The sequence below is a fragment of the Capsicum annuum genome, chromosome 2 (genome assembly GCF_002878395.1).
Source record: "Capsicum annuum cultivar UCD-10X-F1 chromosome 2, UCD10Xv1.1, whole genome shotgun sequence".
Taxonomy (NCBI): domain Eukaryota; kingdom Viridiplantae; phylum Streptophyta; class Magnoliopsida; order Solanales; family Solanaceae; genus Capsicum; species Capsicum annuum.
Window position 1 is genome coordinate 129,072,738 of NC_061112.1, and position 10,288 is coordinate 129,083,025.

A 10,288-nucleotide genomic window follows, 5' to 3' on the forward strand; every position below is an offset into this window, starting at 1 on the left:
TTATGACATGTTTGTTTCAGCAACTTCAATCGTAGTTTTATTATATCATCTCTAATTTGACCTCATGCCTATTTCAGCTGTTTCAACCGTAATTTTATTATATCATCCCTAATTAATTACTACAAGTTATTTATGTATTAAAAAAATTAATAATATTTAATAAAAAATAAAATAGACATTTATGGCATGTCCGCTTCAACTGCTTCAACCATAATTTTACTATATCACCCCTAATTAATTATTATATCCCTAGTTAAATATTATAAGTCATTTACATATTAGAAAATTAATAATATTTAATTAAAAAATAGACATTTATGACATGTCTGCTTCAGCTGCTTCAATCGTAATTTTATCATGTTACCTTTAATTAATTATTACAAGTCATCTAGTATAAAAAACTAATAATATTTAATAAAAAAATATAAAATAGACATAAAATGAAAATTAACTTTTGATGTTTTAAATTAACTTAACGACTTATATGAGACTCTCTTAAAGTTTTTTCACAAGTATTTTTTTAAAAATTAATAATACTAATAAAAATAACATAAATATAAAATGATAAATTAATAATGTCTTTTAAAATAACTTGGCCTCTTATATGGACCCGCTTACATTTTTTTGATAGGTATTTTTATAATAATTTTACTATGTTACTTTCAATTAGTAGAATAGAAGAAAAATTATTATAAATCACGATAATTTAAAAAATTTAATTATTTTAAAAATATAATTGACTATTCATGCTACAAAAGTTTGAACAAGGAGTATGACATATATTATTTAAAAATCACATAAAAAAATATTCAAAATTACAGTAGTTAACAACTTAAAATATCTAAAAATATATTAAAAATATGATTAATTATCTAAATTCTATTTGTGTCACATAAATTGAGTAAAAAAATAATTTATATTGGGCCCGTGCTAGCACGGGCACTTTATATCTAGTATATAATCTATAATTTATAATCTATAATCTATATCTATATCTATAATATATGAAAAGTGTGAAGCCCTACATTAAATTACTATTTAAATACGAGAAAATGGTCTGTTACTCCCTCAACCTTTAGTCGAAATTCCAACCACACACTCAACCTTTTAATGTGACCTATTACCCCCCTGAACTTATTTTTACCGAATTTATTACCCCCAAGTTGATGATGTGTCACTGGACGTGACTACACGCGCCCCTAGGCGCGTCAATTAACTTTTTTCATTTTAAAATCATTATTTTTTATTGCCACATCGTTATTTTTAATAATTATTATTTTTTATTAATAAATATTGTCCTTCTTCTTCTTCTTCAATGGTGAGATGCCGATGAACAGTGACGACGCAGAAAAATTCAAAATTTCGTCGACTTTTTTGTTGATGAATTTCACGTAATTTGATTCAACATGTTGATTCAACATTCAATTCAGCTTCACGAAATGAATGGCATTCGACTTTTTTGATTCAACATTCTCACGTAATTCGAGTTCTCAGATGCCATAGAAGAAGAAGAAGAAGAAGAAGAAGAAATGTCATTAATGAGTTCTCACTTGAACTAAGAACTTCGATTCAAAAAATTTAAAAAAAATTAAGAACTTGAATTCTTGAACGAGGAGATGAGGAAGATGATAAATTAATCTTGAATATCATTGATTAGTTCTTGAAGAAGAAATGTCATTGAACCCGAATTAACTTGAAAAATTTTAAGAACTTGAATTCTTGAATTCTTAAGGAGATGAGGAAGATGATAAATTAATCTTAAATGTCATTGATGAGTTCTTGGATGCTATTGAAGAAGAAATGTCATTGATGGGTCTTTGGATGCCATTGAAGAAGAAGAAGAATTGAAGAAGAAGAAGAAAAAGAAAAAAAAAATAATAATTGTCATTGATGGGTTCTTGGGTGCCATTGAAGAAGAAGAAGAATTGAAGAAGAAGAAATGAAGAAGAAGAATTGAAGGAGAAGAATTGAAGGAGAAGAATTGAAGAAGAAGAAAGAAAAAATAATAAATGCCCTTGATGGTTCTTCGATGCCATTGAAGAAAAAGAAGAAATAAAGAAAAAGAAGAAGAAAGAAAAATAATAATTAAAATGAAAAATGGGGAAGAAAAAAGGAATAATAAAGTTAAATTATTAATTTTTTTAGAGTAAAAATATAAAAAATGGCATGACAATGACGTGACATGACGTGACATGACGTGACATGACATGGCGGTGCATGCATCACACCACATTTGCAATGACTGGTTATCAATTTTTCGGGGTTTAATAATTCCACTTTAAAATAGTTCAGGGAGATAATAATTCCACTTTAAAATAGTTGAGGGGGTAATAGGTCACCTTTAAAGGTTGAGTGTGTAGTTAGAATTTGGAGTAAAGGTTGGGGGGTAATAAACCATTTTCTCTTTAAATACGGAAGACATAGAAAAGGCAAAAAAAAAAAAAAGAGGAATCTCACAACTAAAAGCAATTAAATGTAACATGTAATTTTTTTTTTCTTTTTAGTCCTCCGTAACTTAATAAAAGAAAAAGATGGAAAAGGAAACTAAATTAAGAATCCAAATTTACAGTTATTGAAAAAAAAAAATATACATGCAACTTTTAAGGTAAAAAAATTACTAATTAAAATTTACTTTTTTTAAAAAAAATATCTATGCATAAAAAGGACAAAAATATTTGATTCAAGTAAGAAATCGCAATACTTAACACTTCGAAGTTAATTAGAATTATACCTTATATAAAAACCTCTAAAACATATAGAATTTTACCTTATATAAAAAAAGAATGTTTATAATTCTTTAAGTTGTATTTTAATAAAATTTTACTTGAAAAAATATGTGATTCTTCTATTTCTATGTTTTCTTATTATTTGTTTTGAATTTGATGATTGATGATTAATTAAAGCTTTCATCTTGCATTCATCACTAGGATTTTCTAGCCTTTTTCATTATATAAATTCACTTTTAAATTTTTAGTTATACACAATTATTTTAATATTGAATAAATCATGAAATCTAACATATCATCATTATATTTGTTAACAAACTTTGTTTGTTATTGTTTTTTTGGTACAGGTTTTAATGGGTATTGCACATACAAAATATGATCAAGAAGTATTTTTAGAGGTAATTTTTATTTCTTTTATTAATTCAAAGAACTATCTTTCTCTAATAGATGATACTTTGCAACTTGAATAGTAGTAGTTCAAAATTGGGATATAGTATATAAGTCAAAGTTCGATCATCATATTTTTTTATCGTATTTTACAAGGCGATAGATGAATGTTCGGACTTTGAGCGATTTTTGTTTAAAAATTAGGTCTAATCACATTGTTTTTTTGTAGTTTATAATCTACTAGTATACGTTTTATTATCTATTATGAGACGTTGAAAAATAAATTTTTATTTATGTGACTATCTTTAGTTTTTAAAGTCAACCATTGTTTTCAATAAATTATTTTCTTTTATAGACTTTATATCAATGGCTGGACATGAAGCATATATATATATATATTTTTTTTTTTGAAGGATTTCTTTCATGACATCCCCATTAAGATGTTGCTTCTGTATCTTCACAGTAAATCTGAGTACCAATTCTATTAGCTTTCCTTTGCATGTTATGTAACATACAAAGTTGGTTAAGTCTTTGATTAAGGAAGGAAATCCTTCTTCCTAGAGAGTCATGCGTTTGATCTTCTTTAGCATATTCATCTCTAAAATAGTTTACATGGGGTTTTAAAACTAACCATGTATATTGTTTACTGATAATTTTGAAACTGTTGTATAAAATCATTTCCTAATAACAAATCAGTTTCAAGTTTGTCATAATCAAAAACATGTTTTATAGGAACAATTTTTGATCCTAGGCTAGTTCGTATAGTTCATTCATTTTCTTTTATTTCTGTAAGGTCTTCTATCTTGGTTTTAGAGGTAGAAGTTTCTTATATATCTTTTTTTTAGAATTTTTTGATATTTTTTCTAATTTTTCTAATTCTTCTCTCTGTCTTTTTTCTAGGAAAACTAGATATAATTTTTTCATCAAGACTTCCTTATATATATATATTAAAAGTGTGAAACGCCTAAGAAATATTGTTTGAACTTTTTGCCTTCATTAAGACACAAAATCATCTTTTTACTATTTTTTAAAAAAATTTTAAAACTTAAAATTATTAAGATTTTTAAACCTTTCCTTATTTAAATTATGTACCTAAAATTTAGGACATAATAAATTTCATATTCTGCAACATATATTCTATGCGATGAAGTTATTTGTCATTAGGATTCAAATTGTCGATATATTTATTACACTGTGTTTAGTTTCAATTATTAAAAGAAACATGTGTACTACATATCAAAAATATAAGTTCGAAAGAATTATTTCACTTTTTTCCTTCTTTGAACAATGGTAAAAACTTTTAATATTAAGAAATTTAAAATTGAGGTAAGGATTTATGTCAAAAGTCTCTCCCTAACAAAGACAATTGTGTCCCACACTTCACATAAGTTTTTAAAAGTTTACTTCTTTTCTTTTTCGTTTTGGTTGATTTTTAACCATGATTGATTAACATGCAAGTTTACATCCCTAGTTTAAAATCACTTACCGATAATAAATTTATATAATTTGATGTAAACACTTCATAAGAGTATATATTTACAGTCTAAAAGTAGCTTAGAAACACGTATCAAGTTATTAAGATTGTCACTTTGACAAAGGATGAAAATTTAGATAATCATAATTCCGTGTTAAAAAGAATCAAATATTTTAACTTATCAGGAAGCTCATTACCGCTTTAATTTAACTTGTCAAGAGAATAGTTTTTTTTTTTTTGGGGGGGGGTAGAATGTTGAGAAAATAGTTTCTATACTAGGATACAAGCATATAACGTGTGAAAATTAATGCACTTTCTATATAGAGCTAACCTACATCTTTATAATGAGTATTTTGGGATAGACGTGCAACGCTTATTTTTTTGATTTTCTTTAAAAGTCTCTATTTTAGATAAAATTATTTTTTATTATTTTTTAATTATTATTTTATTAGATTAAGGACTTCTAAAATTAAAATAAAATATATGAAAAAAATAAATATATGATTCCTAAAATATATAGAAAAAATATCAAAAAACGGAGTCCTAATATATATCTATATCTATAATCTATATTTATATTTATAATCTATAATATATTAAAAGTGTGAAGACCTTTAGTAAAGTGATTTGAACTTTTTTCTCTTCATTAAAAAACTCCCTTTAGACAAAACTGTCTTCTCACTATTTTTTTAAATTTATTATTTAATTATCTTTTGTTATATTAACTAGACTTCCTAAAATATATGGGACTCCTAAAATATATGGTAGAAAAATTAATTAATATATTTTTTTTACTATATTTCCTAAAATATATGGGACTCTTAAAATATATGGTAGGAGAATTAATTAATTAATATTTTTCTTTCTACTGTTTAATTAGAAAAATACTCCTAAAATAGGACTCTATTAAGGAAATACTTCTATAAATATTCAAATATTGAGATGTACGTTAACTAGAGTACAAACCGGTTTGCCTATTGGGAGAATATGATTGATGCTCATCTAACTTGATTCGATTGCATGTCTAGATTGGTAAATATTTGATTTTCTAACTCTCAACTTCTTCACTGTTTTTGTCAACGTAATAGAATTCAACATGTGTGTATATATATATCGTTTTTGTTTTCATTCAAAATCACTCTTTAGGGTCAAAATTTTCACTCAAACAAGAATTAGTTGGATCAAAATCGAAGCTTTGTGATCACTATTATATTATTTTTAGTTTACAGGTCGTAGATGAATGTCGATTGGGTTTGAAGAATTTCTTGTGTAAAGGTTAGGTTTAATTGTATTGCTTTGATATATTTATTATCTTATTGTTTTATCTTAATTTACAAATGCTAGATGAATGTCCACCAGCTTTGAAATTTTTAGGTAAATGTTAGGTTTAATTGTACTATCGTAATATCTCTATTAGTTTGTTATTTTGTGGTGGTTTACAGTTCGTAGATGAATCTCGATCGGCTTTGAAAATTTTTTGTGTGTAAAATTTAAGTTTAATTGTATTGTTTTGATATCACTTTTATTGTATTATTTTGTTGCACTTTACAGGTGATAGATAAATGTTGATCGGTTTTGAGGAATTTTTTTATGTAAAGGTTAGGTTAAGTTGTATTAATTTGATAGCTCTATCATCGTATCATTTTGTTATTATTTACAGTGGTGGATGCGTGTTGGGTGACATTGAAAAAAAATTGTATGTAAAAATTAGATTTAATTATATTATTTTGATGTCTTTATCATTATATTATTTTGTTGCAATTTACAGATGGTAGATGAATGTCGATCGACTTTTAAAAATAATTTTGGTAAAGGTTAGGTTTTATAAATAAATTCTCCATCTTTACATACTCAAAAGATATTAAATTTAATTATTATATTCATCTTTATTATTTAAATAAATATCCTATTTAGTGTAATGTTTGCACTCATTAAATTGAGGTACATGCGCAAGGCGCGTACACCTGAACTAGTCATATGAAAAATAAATTTAGCATTGATATAATCTATATTTATATCTATATCTATAATCTATAATTTATATCTAAGAGTCTCTATTTTAGACAAAATCGTTTTTTCACTATTTTTTTTATTATTTAAGTGTTGAAATTAATTAATATTTATATTAAACCTTTTTTTATTCGAGGTCATCAAAATTAATGACAACTAATACATTTTTTCAATAGTTTAAGAATTCTAACCAACTTTAAGAAAATTCGAAAAATATAGAAATAAATATGAAAATGTTAAATAAGAAAAATATAAGAAGTTCCAAATATTTAAAAGTTTTAAGTAAGTAATTAATATTTTCTAGAGATTTAACTTTAAAAATAAGAAAATATTTTAAATATAGAAAAAATAATTGTACTACAAATATGGTTCAAATCGATGCGTCTCTCTTAGCCTGTAACAGCAAGAAAAAAAAGGTACTGCGTAACATTCGCAAAAGTGAGGATCCATCAACCACTTGAAACTTCTGGTGGTAAAATATGTTTGTGCATACAATAAAATATATGTTATGTTTTTGTTATTATATTAAAGTGTGAATGATCTTTGAGAGGTGATTTGAGCTTTTTCGCACTTTATTAAAATTCTTCGCAATAGACAAAATCGTTTAATTTTAAATAATCAAATATTATACTTGCGAGGCACGTGCGACTAAACTACTCCCTCTGTTTCAAAAATAATGATCTACTTTCCTTTTTAGTTCGTTTAAAAAAGAATGGTCCCTTTTCTTTTTTTGACAGTACTTTAATTTCAACTTTCCACATGCCATGTTTAGGACCAAAGATTAAAAGACATTTTGGTACATTTAATACAACTTTAATTTAAGGCCACAAGATTTAAAAGTTATCTTTTTTTTTCTTAAACTTCGTATTAAGTCAAAGTAGGTCATTCTTTTTTAAACGGAGGGAATAGTATATATCGGAATATATATACGAGGGTTCAAAAAAGTAAGCTTTACTTGGGTTCAAAAAAGTAAGCTTTACGTGAGTTTATTTGTGGAATATATTTTAGGAATTTTTACACTTGATGAAATTTTAAGTTTAAATACAAAATTAATACTATGTCTTATTAAATACTTCCTTCGTTTCAGAATAAATGAATCGTTGAATTTTTTTTTAAAATTTACCCTTATGATTTGACAATCAATTAACTTTTGAAAAGACATTACCAGCTTTTTCCTTAATCTATGTGCCAAAATCCAACAATTCATTTATTCTGAAACGGAGGGAGTATTACAGTTTGCAGCTGATTCAATGGAGTAACAAATATAACATGTTAAACTAAATGAAGAAATAAACAATCCTAGTTGTAATAGTTCTATTCCCCTCTAATTATGGACATATCTATCGATTAAATATCTACTAATTGAAAAATTTTAGTAGCTCGGAGTGATAAATTTGATTTCATACTCTATAATTCCCTCGTCAAGAGAAAATGTAAAATCAGCATTCAGCAATACAGATTGGAAAAATCATTAAAGAATAATTAATTCGTAGGTTAGGCTAGTGGTATACACATTTATACTAGCTAAGTAGCTATTACTACCTATATTATTTCATCATTACAGGAAATTACTATATGTGTTTCAATAATACAAAATATGTAAAATTATATTAGATATTTGGATTTCCTCATAATAAACATGTAACAGCTATTCAGACATCTAAATTACTAATTACTACTCTATTTATTTTTATTTGCTCAATTTTATTTTTATTCAGGACATGTATGATGGTGCAAAGACGCGTGTGAGGACGATAGGTGGAGATTCGGAGCACTTTTCAGTTTTGATAGGGTTGCACTAGGGATCGACTCTTAATCCATTTTTATTTGCCTTGGTGATAGATGTTTTGATGCGACATATTCAAGGGGAGGTGCCTTGGTGTATGCTATTTGTGGATGATGTGGTACTGATTGACGAGACTCGAGGAGGAGTTTATGATAAGTTGGAGATTTGGAGACAGAGGTTTGAGGCTAAAGGATTTCGGTTGAACAGGACCAAGATGAAGTACTTGGAGTGTAAGTTTAGTGATGGGTCACAGGAGGCTGGCGAGGTGGTGAAGCTAGACTCTCAGGCTATTCAGAAGAGAGAGAATTTCAAGTATCTGGGTCTATGATTCAGGGCAATGGTGAGATTGGCGAGGATGTCACGCATCGTATTGGGGCAGGTTGGTTGACATGGAGGCTCGCTTCGGGAGTTTTATGTGATAAGAAGATGTCCCCAAAGCTTAAAAGTAAGTTCTACAGAGTGGCAGTTCGTCCGGCTATGTTGTATGGAGCGGAGTGTTGGCCAATTAAGAACTCTCACATTCAAAAGTTGAAGGCAACGAAGATGAGGATGTTGCGATGGATGTGTGGCCATACCAAGAACGATAAGGTGAGGAATGAGATTATTCGGAAGAAGTTAGGAGTTGTTTCGGTGGAGGACAAGATGCGAGAAGTGAGGTTACGTTGGTTCAGGCATGTGATGAGGAGGGGTTCTGATGCGCCAGTGCGGAGATATGAGACCTTGGCTATGGATGGTTTTAGGTGGAGAAAAGGTAGGCCGAAAAAATATTGAAGGAAGGTGATTATGCATGATGTGGAGCAGTTACAGCTTACAGAGGACATGACCCCTGATAGGAAGATGCGGAGGACGCGGATTAGGGTAGAGGGTTAGGGGGTGAGAGTGCGTCGCTATTATTAGGGGAGCGTTCTGTTGGGTTTTTTGTTTATGGTATTGTGTGTTGTCTATGATTTCGGTTAGTTAGTTTTTAATATTATCTTGTAGTTGTAGTACTATCCTGTGGCTAGATGTGTTAGTTTATTTTGCTTACTGTAGTAGTTTATATGTATTTATGTTTTATGTTTGGTATACTGTTATCAGTCCTAAGCCGGGGGGTCTATCGGAAACAACCTCTCTACTTCACATGAGGTAGAGGTATGGTCTGCGCACACTCTATCCTCCCTAGACCCCACTATGTGGAAATACACTGGGTATGTTGTTGTAAAGAATACAAACTTTAATTAATATTTTAAGATGTATTTCTTCATCAAAATAAAAAAAAGTTATAATTTATAATACATTTCCTATAACTTTTTAAAATCTAAATTTTAATTCTAAGAAAATAAATAAATCTAATCTAATTTGCCTTTAAAACTTGGTCAAATTAAATCACGAAAAACAAAAGGAACAAATATAAAGGGAGGGAGTAACCAACAACCATATTCCCACATAGTAGAGTCCTGAAATGGTAAATATACACGATCCATATCACTAACTCAAAGGTGAAATACAGTCTACAGAGGTTGTTTCTCAAGATTTCTAAATTACTAACCAAATAGGGACTTTGAATTAAAAGAGACAAATAAGTTTCTCAATTAAGGGTGTGTTTAGTATGAAGGAAAATGTTTTCTTGGAAAACAAGTTGATTTCTTACTTGTTTTCCTATGTTTGGTTGGTGGATGAAAAATATTTTTTGAAAAATATTTTGTAGTGTTTGGTTGGTGAATGAAAAAATATTTTTCAAAAAATAAATTTTAATATTTAGTTAAAGCAAAAATACATTTTAGAAAAATAATTTTTGATGTCAAAAAATATCTTCTTAGGGTGTGTTCGATATGAAGGAGGAAAAATATTTTCTAGAAAAATAAGTTGTTTCTTACTTATATTTGTGTGTTCGTTATACAAATTGGATAAGTATATGTTTTCTAA